The following is a 14,153-nucleotide window of genomic DNA, read 5'->3' on the forward strand; positions in this document are numbered from 1 at the left end:
CCCTCAGGTAATTTGCACATTCAAGTTTGAGAGGCACTGAATTACAGGAGCAGTGTGGCTCAAATCTAGTAAATCAGTGGAATGAGCTTGGAGAGGAAGTTGGGGTTACATCTTGTAGGCTTTATCAACCAGAGTTTAGGTTTTCTTCTAAGTGGGAAGGAAACCATGGGAGAATTTTAAGGGGTAGTACAGTTGGGGGCAATGAGGGTTTTCCAGGTTGAGAACCACTAGAAAGGGTAGAAAGATGCTAAAAGAGACATGGGAACAATTTACCACTTTCCAAACTGCTCTGAGATTTCTCACTAGTGGCAATAGCACAGAACAGCCATACAGCTCACCTGAGGGTGTTGGTCCGACACATAGACCTCCAGTGATGCACATAGCATGTCATATCATTGTATTGTTTTGCATTTATATTTCTCCCTTTTCTGCTAGCCAAAAATTCTTCCACCACATAACCACATTTTGACCTTCTTTGCACCAAAAGGTCCTTGGGAGTACAATACATGTTTGTTGATTTGTGTTGATTGAGAAAGTAAGAGTTAAAGAAACAGGAGATTTGGACATTCTTATAGGGTGCTGGCCTATCCTTGACTCTCCATTTTCTTGTGCTTTGAGCATATCCAGCTAAACAATGCAGTAGTTGGAGAAAAATGCTAAAATGTTTGAATGCATGACTCCTAAGCTGAATAACAATATATTTTTAATTTGTCAAAGCTTTTTAAATGATTCTTTGATTCTCCGAGATGTGTTCTAAGAGCCCAGGAAGGCAGTGTTGCAGAATGGCCCATCCACAAGCCATGGAAATGGTAGACACCATCTTCCTTGTCATCCCCCTGTGCTTGGATCGGTTGTCAGAACTCTCTACTATCTCCTTGGGCTCTTGGCTCCTGAACTCAGAATCCAATCTTGTCTAGAAAAATTCAGGAGGCTCTAATGTTACCACTCCCGCCTCTACCCATAGAAATTGACTTTCCTCTGCCCAGGAGGAGGGGCAAGGTCTCATCTGCTATTTTCAGTTGTTTCTGCTTATGGTTAAAAGAAGACTTACAGTCAAAATTGCATTCCAGTTTACACGACCACAAGAGAACATTTAAGAAGAATTAATTACTATTTTTTCTTTAGAAAATACAACAATCCGTATATTTCTTATTGCTTGATTGATGTGTCAACCCTTTCTGGCCTCCCTTTTACCTCATCTGAAATAGGATTACAACATTTTTTTTGAATTAGAGAATCATGTTTCAATTAGATAGTCTGCATCCCATTGTACCGTAAGCTTTTATTAAGTCTAAGTTGATTTCACTGCTGCCAGCATAAAAAGAACAACAAAAAAATGGCTATCGATTTATTTATTGAGTCTCAGTGCTGAAAGTTCCCTTGTTTTTATTAATATAAACTATACTAACTTTAAAGCTAAATCTAAGTTTGAATCACTCTTTAAAATAACAGGCTTTCTTTTCATCAGCAAAAGGCTGGCTTGTCGGCATGGATTCACTCTTGAGCACATAATCATTTTAGTAACCTACGAGTAAGTGTCAAACATTATGTGCTGGAACAGGGTGTCAACTATGACTGGTTTAATAGATGTTTCTCCCTGCTCCAGACATCCATCATCTCTATAGCTGTATCTTCGCCCAAGGACTAGGGTTTCTATTCCTTTCTATTCCAGTCACTAGATACAATAAACATATTTCCCATGGGGATTTTATCAATGTCAGATTATAAACACAACATTCCTCAGGCAGAAGGTGATCTTTCAGGTGGTTAAGAGTTTCATTTATTTATTTTGCACACATATAAATAGAAAGAAAGTTGAGACTTCTTACCATTACAGCCACCTGAGTTGTTACCTTTGTTTTTTGATGCTAATCTGGCTCCTCAAGATTTTATATATCAGGTTTTAAACATTAGAGAAATGGAAATTGAATCTATGAGTAGTAAACTACTAGAAAAAAGTAAAAGGCATCAGGAAATTAACCAAGCTCACCTTGCTGTGTATACCATCTGTGTAAACTCCTAAATGACTGAAAGCCATTGTATCCCATTTATTTATACAACAGTCACTCTCAGTGCTTTCAAATTTGTCTCTATATCTTGTGTGGCTTGTTAAGCTACTGGGCTTCTACCCCTTTATTGAGAAATTTTACTACTGAGGCCATTTAACCTCATGCTAGATGCCGGAACACGTCTTTTCCGATGGAGAGAAAAGAAAAGGGGTTACAAGATGAGCTCTGAATTGGGGCTTGCTTGGGTCCTCTGACGTGCAGCCCGAAATCCTGCTTTCGTGCCTGAATCCCTGCAGTAACTGGAATTGCTTTCCCTGGACCTGCTTTTCTCTGTTGGGGCTTCCCTATACCCATTGCCAGGTCAAGTCAATTCCAGTCCACCCACCTGCCCCACTCCCTAGCAAACGCTGCCACTTCACCTTGAGTGCTCATGTGTCCATGCAGATATAAGATGATCTAGTTCTTAGACTTAGTTCCATCACTTTAGCCATCAGTACTCACATCCTGACTGTCTCTTGAAGTTCTAGGCTTATCTGTAGTCTAATGTTCCCATTTCCTTGCACCAAAAACAACAACACTGGCCTTTCTCCCATGATTAGCCCCCCAGCCTCTATTGAACTATATGGATATGATTGGATTGTTTTGTGGTCAGACTCTGTTCTGGCACATCCTATTACTGCCTGTGCTTGAATTATGATGAGGTAGAGGGGTTCTAAAAACTATGGTTGTTGATATACTAGAATCCTTGGCAAAAATTATTCATCTTGGAAGACTTCATTTTTCTCTGATAGTATATACTAGCACATAAACTATTCCATAGAACACGTGCTAAAAGATTGATATGGAATCTGAACAGTAATTTCTATTTTGGATAATTGCTATGTATTTTGCTAAGCACTTTATAAACATCGTTTAATGTCTATAAGGTCTTCAGCCTCAATAGAATCCTATGAGATAGGTGTTATTTCTCACATTGTACAGATGAGACCCAGAGAGATTGAAGCACACACCAGGGCCACAGTCAGTAAGTCCAGGAAACAATATTTGATCCTCAGCGTCTCTAAGTCCGAAGTGCACGTTCTCAACCACTAAGGTATATGTGTGTTTAAAGATAGTGTGTATTTCAGATTTATTAATGGTTCATATTGCCTTCTACTCCAATAAGATTGCATTAATAAAGTTTGACTATAGATTATGTGCTTTGAAAAAAACCCCAAATTTCTGATGGTAAAGTAACAGAGTGGGTTAAAGCCATTCTGTTTAATAACCTCTTTCCTCTATCATATCCAAGATACTAGAAATGAGGTCTATCTGGAAAAGGACAATACTAAGACTATTTTTCCACTTCAGATACCAAGCACTTCTTCTAAACACCAGAAACAAAAATAACTGGAGTGAGTGAAATTTTTTTTTATTTTGAAAAACACTTATTCCCTGTCAAGACATAAAAAAAATCAAGACAGCTTATGACATTAAAACAACAATAAAGACAACTGGTAATAAAGACACAACAAGCAATAGAAGTTAATGGCAGAAACCGAGCACCATAGTTAGTACTGGAAGCCAAGAGAAAAGGGAGGTCTGTGGTGTAATATAATTTTTATTGTCTCAAAAAAGAAAGCATATACTTCTTAGACATCTAATTAGACCAAGTGTTTTCTGATTTAGAAGTCATCATGAAGGTTCAAGTGGTTTTCTTTTGTATTGATTAAAGGAGAAGGGCAGTATGTTAAAACTTAACTCAGAGAGAAAAGATGACTAACATCTGGTGAATACCTATCTGTGCATAACTTTACATGAGGCACTTTTCCATTGCTTAAACACATCCCCCCAAGAAATCTATATATGCATACCTCTATCCTTGCAGTTACTGAAATTATGCTTTTGTTCCTCTATCCACTGCTAGACTGTAAACTTCTTGAATACAGAGATTTCTTGGTCATCTTTTCTATCATTCATATCTCTCTCAAATCTCCACCTCCTGGATAGGATCTTTCCCGGCTACTGATTCTAAAGCAGCCATATTACCACAAAGTCACCTACTCATTCTGCTTTATTTTCTTCATAGTTCCTATCACTTACCTGAATTTATATTGAATTAGTCCTTGGTTTTTCTCATTTATTTTCTGAATATTTTACTAAAATACAAGCTATGAAGACAGGGAATTTGTCAGCTTTGTTCAAAGATATTCTCAACCCTTATGACAATGGCTAACATGCAGTGTATGCTAATAATAAATATTGGGTCAACAAATGAATGAATTTTTTTATACCTAACTCTAGCACAAAATGTGGTGCCTAACAGATATTCTAAATATGTTTGCTGAACTGAACTGAGTTTCTAAATTTCTCTTACTGGTGAGGAATCTGGGCTCAAGGAGAGTAAGTAATTTTCTCAAAGTCACATATTTACTAAGTGGAGAATCTAGAACAGGAACCAAGGTCTGTGCATGCCTTGTGCACCACTCAACAGTGCTTCAGAGAGCTGCAAGAATAGAGTCCAGGCATGTGGATTTCTGGCAATGCAGCTTATTAGAGGATGAAGCTTAGAGAATCTAGACAGATGCTTAGTTAGTCTCAGTGAGTTTGACACAAGTACAGAATGGAAGTCAATTCATGAATTATTTCTTTGTGTTATTAACTGAAAGGAGATTCCTAGGCTTTGCCAATCAGATATGGGTGATGCAGAATTAATACTCTGTTGTAAAAGTTGAAGAATTCAAAATGTATTTTCTTTCAAAGGGCCAGCACATTTGTACATGGAAGTGGGCCAAGTGGGTACTTTTTGGAAGGACTGAATTTGCCTTTAAAAGGAGCCTTGAAACTGCTCCAGCTCTTGAAAAAATGTACTCGATATAAAATGTTTCATTGCTTCGTTATACAACATGGAAAAGGCATTTAGTCCTGAAAAAAAATTTAATGGCACATATTAATAATGGAATTAAGTTGACGAGAAATAAGTTTGTGCCCTGTGAAATGTTTAGTTCTTTTGAAAACTACTTTATCATAGCAGCTGATCAAGATGAGTGGGCTGCAAAATGCAGCCAAAGTAGCTGAATGAATTGACCTGTTGAATGAGGTTTTTAGTCTTGTTTACCTGAATAATAATGTTTACCAAATATACATGGTAATAATTTCTATTAAGCTGCTGCTTCTGACAATAATTAATAACTACTGTCAGCTGCTTCTGAAAGTCTGCTACTAGTTAGACCTAATAAAAAACATACATCAGCAGAGATGACTCATGACTTCCTGCCGTAGTGGAAATAACATAGTCTGTAGAGTCAATTCAGCCTAGTTTCAAATTTCGATTATGCCACTTATTAGAGGAGAAATACAGAGGAAGTTATCTCTCTCTGCTTCATAAATCTGTTCTGAAAAGGAAATATGTGAAGTATCTATCTAACCCAGTGCTTGCTCAAAGTAGATGAGACTCAACAAGCCTTCTATAACCTAGATACAAGCTCCAAAATTATGTCATACATTTGTCCCAGACCAAAGCACTAGTAGGGAATTTGATCTTCATTTGTATCTCTTTAAGAACATGAAATGCACCCTAATTCAGAACTCACTGCAATATTTCCTAAACCCCCTCTTGTTTCCTCCACAATTTTCATGTCCCCACGGCTTCTCTTATGCCTCTCACTTAGCTCTCTTCATCTCTCAAACAACTGTAACAACTAAACAAAGTATTTTTTCTCTACCTAGTTCAAGTCATTACTGGATTTATTTCATTTATGGTTGGTGTCTGCTAAATGCTAGGGGCAAGTAGCCAATTGCTTATAGGGAATTTCATTGTGATACACTCCTGTGTAATAAAAGTAAATCAAGACATTCATCCTTCAAACCAAAACTGATCTGGCTCTAGAGTTGTAGGGAATTTTATCTGAAGTTTGGAGAAAGAGCTTCTTTCAAGCTACTGGAGACTAGAACACCCTTCTGACCTGGCAAATTCTTCCCTGCCTCTTGACCCTGAACTCCATCATTCAAACGTGTTTTTGGTGTGTGGCCAAAGTAGCCACAGAGAGAAGTGGAGAGATCCCTTTGGGTTATAAAGAAGTCCAAGGTTGCTTAAAAAATCTTGGCTATAATTCATGTCTTCTTCAACTTTGAGGTAGAACAAGCCTTGTCCAAGTTGTGTTATTCTGCCTGCTGATAAAAGGCTTATAGTCAACACAGAGGTGGAGCACTTTCACCCTCTTACTAATTTGCAGCTATAAATCTCAGCCCCTATCCACTCTGCTATATGCTTGTTCTAGGTAAAGTCTTCCAAAGAAATCAAGTCACAATCATAGATCAGGGAATCCTCCAAATAGACCCTCACTTAATCACTGCCATTGCTCAGCATTCAGGACCTAACACTTTTTCAGCATTTGGATTCCATGAGCTACCCATGACTTTAAGTGTCTGCTCCTATCCCAGGCATAGCGTTCCCTGAAATTCTTTGTTTTCTGGTAGGGAGTAGCCACTGTGACTGGTTCCAAAGCCTGCTTGATTGCAAACCAAAAGATGGCAGCCATGACCCGGGCCTTCCATTTCTGCAGAAGTATGGGGCAGCATTCTGAACCAATTTGAGTAGCTCCAACATTGATGTCTTCTCTCTATCCAAACTCTGTGTCTACAGAGATTGAGGTTAAAATTAATTTCATTTCCCAACTTCATAAGTGAATTTTGAAAGTTACATATAATGTCACATAAATCTGGTTTTCTTCCAAAATGATCCAGTCTTAAGCAGGCATTCTTCCCCAAAATAGAAATTCCAACATCTGCGTCATCTACCATGTCTCTCTAATGTTGAAATTGTATTCTTAGAACCACAACATTTAATATTTGCACAATGGGTACTTTTTCCCCACAAAATTCTAACAGGATGGTGGAGGATTTCTCTGGTTCAAGTCTACAAAGTAATGTTTTAATCTGAAATGTGGTTAAGCATATCACCTAAAAGTCAAAATATCTAAGCAACCCCCAAAATGTAAAAGCTGGGACCCAACAAGACCCCACCTTTTTTCCCCAGCTTTATTGAGATGTAATTGACATATAACATAGTATAAATTTAACGTGTACAATGTGATGATTTGATACACATATATATTATGAAATGATTACCACAATAAGGTTAGTTGACACATCCATCACCTCACATAATTATGATTACTTTTTGGTGGTGAGAACATTTAAGATCTACTCTCTTAGCAACTTTCATGTATATAATACAGTATCAATATGCTGAGCATTAGATCCCCAGAACTTGTTCACCTTATAACTGGAAGTTTGTACCCTTTGACCAACATCTCCCTATTTCTGCTACTCCCCAGGCCCTGGCAACCATCATTCTACTCTCTGTCTTTATAAGTTTGACTTTTTTTTCAGTCATGTAAGTGAGATCATACAGTAGTCAAGATCCCATCTTTAATAGAGTTGTATTCAAAGAAGCACAATAACATTCTCAAAAGCCCTTTCCTTTGTATTTTTCTTGTACTCCATCACCTGCTTCCACTAGGAAATGGTAATATCTGACTTAGGAAAAAAAGCACTTGTATGAATCCTATTATGTCAATATTTCATATTGTTCATTGAAGAGCAAGATGATCCTTCACTCCTCTGCCATCAGAACAAGTTTGAAGCCCATCGTCTTAAACCATACCATTCCCAAGTGTATAATCACTTCGTTCCTCCTGCACAGTTTCCCTCCTCCTCTTTGCCTTTCAATATTTTTAGCTAAGGGATGGGAAGTGTTCATTATCACTCTCTGATAGAGGATAGAGCTCTGTTCCTCCTCAGCCCATGATGGATCCAAAGTGTACCTCTTTTCCTGTTCCCTCTCCAGCCAATGTCATCAATCTCATCACACACACACACACACACACACACACACAGGCACACACGTAGGCAGCACACATGCATGTTGCTCAGCTCCACTGCATTTCCATGGTGCTGTCTTACTTCTCTTTTCTCATCTATCCTCTTTTATCTCTTTCCTTTTTCTGGGGTTGGTCCCTAGTTTCTCATTCTAGCTTTCGTTTCTTCATCAATATTTGCAAAATGGATTGGTTTAGTATGAAAGGCTAGGTTATGCATCAGTGATTTCCAAACCCAGCTTACAATCAGAATCCCAGTTGAAGGTTAAAAAATACATCTTGGCAGGTCCACTCTCATAGACTAGTAGGTCTGGTGTGAATTTGAGGTGCCTGTAATTAATAAAAAGGCTCCACAGGTGATTCTAATGGTCAAACCCTGTGCCTTTTAGCTTTAAATTCCTAGTACCTAAAACAGGGCCTGGAACTAGCAGATGTTAATAAATATATATTATATTAATTGTACAATTATAAATTAATTGATATTGTAGCAAATAGGAATGATAGTTGGCAACACTTACTATGTTGTAGAGCAGAAAGTTAAATATTCCTCAAGCAAATGTTTTCTTATTACAAAAAATGTGGGAGGAATCTAGGTTCATCAGCAATAAACAAATTTACTTAAAGCAACACTTCTCAAATCTTTTAATATGCTAATGTGGAAAATTAATCTTCAAGAGATATATACATCATCAAGCTTAGTTGACTCTGCATTTATCCCTTTTAAGTTACTTTTGATTTTTTTTGTTTTAGGGAGCATCTTGGTGGACCAGTGTTGTGCGGAATACAGTTTGGGGTAGGTTACCCCAGGACCGGCTCAGATACTGACAGAGCTGTCGGATGTTACATATCTGCGTGGGTTATTTGGGTCAAATCTCTTCAACTCTGGCTGCATGTTAGAATTACTTGGGGCACATTTAAAATTCACAGATGTCTGGGTCTCACTCAGGACCAAGTTAATCAAAATCTCTAGAGGGTAAGGCTAGATAGCAGAATTAACAAAAAATAAAACCTCAGATGATTCTAATGTGCTGATGAGGTTGAAAATCATTGCTTAGAAACTATAAGCAAAATGTAAATATATTCTAAATTTTTGGCTACCAATAAAAGCTAACATTTATTGTTAATTTTGTGCCAAGCATTTTCCTCATGTATTCTCTAAGTAAAGCCTTATGGTTATTTTATGAGGCAGGTACCATTATTATCCCCATTTACAAATGATAAAAACTGAGACATTAGGGATAAAAAGCAATTTGCCCACAGACATGCAAGTAGTAAGTTAGGGGCTCATGTCTAGGTACTTTGATTCTAGAACTTGGGCATTTAACCATTATACTACACTGCTTCCCTAAAGTCTTCTTTTGGCAGGCTCTTTATATGCTTACAGCTAACACATTATCTATGCTTTGTCTACTAGAATGCTAATAAGAAATCTCATTACCTTCAGTGCTAAGTTTTTCTTCCCACAAAATCAAATACTTTAATATTTTGACCATTCTACGATATTTTTGTATTTTTTAATCTACTCCATCAGAAACTTCTGTTAATAGTTGTACACATAGAAATAACCAAAATTGTTCCCCCTCTCTTTTCCCACTTTTGACAGTGAAATAGGGAACTGATTTAGGCCAAATCTTCATGAGAGTAAAAAGACATTAAAGCTGGTTCAGGTAGTCAGAATAACTCAGCCTTGCCTTCTTTTGGGTCGTGAAAATGTACTTACTGAATTCACACCAACTAAGTCTAAAAAAAAATCTCTTAATCTAATTATCATTTCCTTAATATAGCAAAACCTCAATTGAGTGGACTCCAAATAATGTAACTTTTAAATAAATGGAGAAATTTTTTAACATTCTATTTCTCCCTCATTCAGAAGCAAAGGAAAAGCAAGCAATTTGAAATCAGGAGCCTTCAAAATGTGTATCACTATTGTTCCTTCTTCTGAAATTCTATGCTGCTAATTATCTGCATATTTAAATAATGTTTGTTTTTCTCTTGGAACCCTTTAGAAATCAACACATTGCTGGCTGGTGTGACCTCCAAATTAGGAAGACAGATAATCTTCCATTTGGAATTTAGGACATGCAAACTTGTATTGTTGTTTATTCTTTCTCTTTTTAAACATCCACACTGTTGCTGCAATTAGATATTAAGTCTCTAGGGTCTGTACATTCTTTCCCTTTTGATTCTCAGCTCCTAGCAATAAACACATAAGGATGGATGGGTGATGATGGGAGGAATACAAAACCAATCTCCTGTGCAGCTGGCTTTTATAACTGCAATATGTAAGCAAATTGATATTCTTCAGGCATTTTAAGACTATGAATCAATAAAAATTATTAAATATTATTGGTATATATTTACTACCCTACATTTACAACATTATTTTTAATATTTATTTAAAAATATTTAGGCTATAAGGTATAGTATTATTCTTTCTCTATATTTACACTATATTAATGTTATGGTCTGTATTGTGTCCCCCTTCCCCAAATTCATATTTAAAATCCTAACCCTCAGAACCTCAGAATGTGACTGTATTTGGAAATAGGGTCTATAAAGGGCAATTCCATTGAAATGAGGTCATTAGGGTGGGCCCTAATCCAATATGACTGGTGTCCTTATACAAAGAGGAGACTGGGGAGGGAAGATAACATGAAGACACGGGGAGAACGCAGCCATCTGCAAACCAAAATAGAGGCCTCAGAAGATACCAACCCTGACATCTTGAACTAGGACTTCCGGCCTCCAGAATTGTGAAAAATTTAATTTCTATTGTTTAAGTCTGTGGTCCTTTGTTATGGCACTATGGCAGTCCTAGCAAACTAACACAACTAATTTGGCCTATTATAACCTTATGGACATACTTGCTGTTCTAAGTAATATAATCGAGTCTTAGTGCATTTTTAGTGTCTTCAGTGCATTTTATTATTCAACCTTCTATTTTGTTGTCTGGATTTTCAGAACCCCTGGACAGAAAGCAAGGTAGATCTTTTATTTCTGCTTGTCTCCTTTCTTGGAATGCAATTCGACCAAAAATGAACAAAGCAAATGGTGTCCCTTCTAATAACTAGTGGTGAATTCACGTAAAGGTGAATTTTTATTTGGGATTATTTAAAAAGTAACTAATTTGAAAGAAGAAAAAGATTCTTCCTAAAATGTATACAACAGCAAAATGACTATTTGGAACCGAGCAAGATAATTTTTACTGTCACCCTGAAGCTCAGATTAGCCATTAGAGGGCCTTGGCGCTAAACCCCAGGAGCATGGTGTGGGCCTCTCAATGGTGGACACCAGATATAGAGGCATGCTGCGAGCTCCCTGGGTTTTGAACATTAAAGCTGGGGATGCTCTACAAATTACCTGAATACTTTTACCAGATACTAAACACAGTTTTTAAAAATTGGCCTTCAAACATGTTCTTGTAAAGGAATTCCACATCTGATATCAGTAAATACCAATAACTTAAAAGGGCCTAATTTTATTGTGTAACAGACATGTCTGTATCTAAATATTTCTTTTTTCCCCTTCATCATAAAGTTACTTTTAGTTTTGCCCTCATCTCTTTTGACAAACTTCACATTTCTAACCCCAGGTCAGTAACTTTATTTCTTTAACTTTACAATTTATGAAATGAGTAGAGTAATAATACTTGCTTCATAAATGTTGTTTTAAGGTTACATAAGATGAAACACATCAAGCATTTACTATACTGATTTCCACATTCTAGGAGCTCAAACAATTATGGGTTTTGTTAATAATAACAATTAAAATATCTTTCAGTAACTCTATATATAACAGTGAATTCACATAAAGATAAATTATGTGGGGTTGTTATAAAACAATTTTCAATGTACTTGAAATACATCTTCAAAATATAGTTAAAAGACATTTCAAGTAGTATAAGGAAAAGAATATTCCAGATAATGTAATGAAAAGCTGTTTATGTGCAATATTTTGCATAATCTTCACAAAAAACCTTCTGACTTGGTATTATTAACCCCTTTTTACAGATGTGAAATCTGGGTCTGTAGGATCATCCATGATCTGCCCCAGCGCCATCATTCTGTTAGAAGTTAGCAGAGCTGGAGCTCAGATTCAGGCTTTCTCTCCAAACAGTACTATTTCCCGTCTGCCATAGTTAAATTTCAAGGATTTAACTTTGGCCGTTCCTGCTTGTTAAGCTATAAAACAAATCACAGCATAAAAATCTTGTGCACTGTACTGTTTGTTTTATTACCATCTATTTTTCAATAAATAAGAAACTATGATGATATACTTAGGGCTCTCAACCTTTCCTGGCTAAGAGTCATATTGGTAATTCAACACCTAATTCTCTCACACTCCTGAGATTCCTCTTATAACACAGACATTATGTCACCTGCCTCTATGAGGGACATCATTAGACATAGCAAGGGAAATTCCTTGGAATTTCCCTTGCTATGTCTCCTGTAATGGTGGGAACTTATTGATCATTTCTTTTTAAAAGATCCCCTCTCTTCCTCTCAGATTGCAAATCAAAACTTGATGGACTTCTGCATGAATGCTTCATTTTTTCCTCATAGATACTGTCAACCTTGTATGCAATTAAATAAGATTTTTCCCTTGACGTTACAAGCTTAGAGTACATTTTGAGTTCATCTGTTGTGAGTGGATACCACCTCATGCATCTTGTGGCCTGCCCTCATTCCTGGTTCCTTCTTTCTCCTTCATCTTCTTTTTCTTTCATTCTTCCTACAAGTTGGAAATTATTTTTATTTTGTTACACTGTCTGCATCTTTGTAAATATCTAAAACCCTTCTGGAACAAATCAATCCAGAACTTTGGCTTGTATGTAATTAACCATCTGATTTCAGGATACCTGGCTGTTCCAAAGAAAAAGCCAGAGATATCATGTTTTTAATTTTGTTTTGGTTCACTCAGCCAACTTACACTGTGATAACTCTGGGATCTATAAGAGGTTCAGCACTGCTTCTGAGCAGCAAATATGCCCATAAAATGATTAGGTATCCCTGCAGAAGGTTGTAAGCAAGTTTCTCTATGTGAGAATTGTTCGAGCACAAAATATTTTGTTGAAGAAAAAGTAGGAAGAAAAAAATAAAGCCATTCTAATTAGTCATTTGGAAAAAAAGATTAGACAAAGCATTAAAAATTATACCATGGAAAAGTATGCTTTGCTGAAAACTGCATTGACCAGAAGACCCAAGACTCAAAGTGGAATCTGTCATTCATAAATCAAATGATTGTAGGAAGATTCTGCTTAGTGGAAAAAAAATTTATTCCTCTACATAATACGTTAGTCTCTTACAAAAAATTTATTTAAAATATTTCAAATAGTACCATCCAACTGCCTTCCTTTTCCGCTGACCTCCTACCCAGCACCTTTAAATTGGGCAGCAGGAGATGCTGTAGCGAACATATTATCTTTATAATTTCACAAGCCCCTCAGCTGGAGTTCAGGATCAATTCTCACACTTTAATCCTATCTGCCAAAGAATTTTTAAACTACGTAACTGACAACCTGAGCTGTAATTTATGGATATTTCTTCCACGGGAAATAGATAGCTACAGCTGGTGTTTAATACAAATCGCCTTGCGATGCTATAAAAACTGAGTGATCTTACCAAGACCAACTGACTCCACAAACAAAAACAAACAAACAGAAAAACGAAACGCAAGAGCAACGTCAAAACAGTTGCTAGGTCTTGTGTCTTTAATAAAAGGAAAAATTCTGGACCTAGCCCCATTACATTTTTCATCCTCAGTCCAATCTTATCGTTTTCCTTCATTTTTTAAAAAAAAATTTCATTGAGGGGCTGGCCCAGCGGTGTAGTGGTTAAGTTCACGCACTCTGATTTGGCGGCCCAGGGCTTGCGGGTTTGGACCCCAGGCACAGACCTACGCACCGCTTATCAAGCCATGCTCTAGCAGGCATCCCACACATAAAATAGAGGAAGATGGGCAGATGTTAGCTCAGGGCCAATCTTCCTCAGCAAAAAGAGGAGGATTGGCAACAGATGTTAGCTCAGGGCTAATCTTCCTCACCAAAAAATAAAATAAAAAAAAATTTCATTGATACCCTTCCAATTCCTCTCTCAAAAGGACATTCTGATCACATCATCATTTGTCTTCCTGATTAGACTATTATGGCTTTAGTAAAAGCATCATATGTAATGCATTTAGATAGTGGTAGCCTTTGAGTTGTATATGTATATTTGGAAAAATGACAATTTTTTAGATCTCATTTCTATATCAAAACTCCATAATGCCTATCCAGATTTTCCCA

This window comes from Ceratotherium simum, chromosome 1 (assembly GCF_057802395.1).
Source record: "Ceratotherium simum simum isolate JZ-2026a chromosome 1, ASM5780239v1, whole genome shotgun sequence".
In the NCBI taxonomy this organism is placed as follows: domain Eukaryota; kingdom Metazoa; phylum Chordata; class Mammalia; order Perissodactyla; family Rhinocerotidae; genus Ceratotherium; species Ceratotherium simum.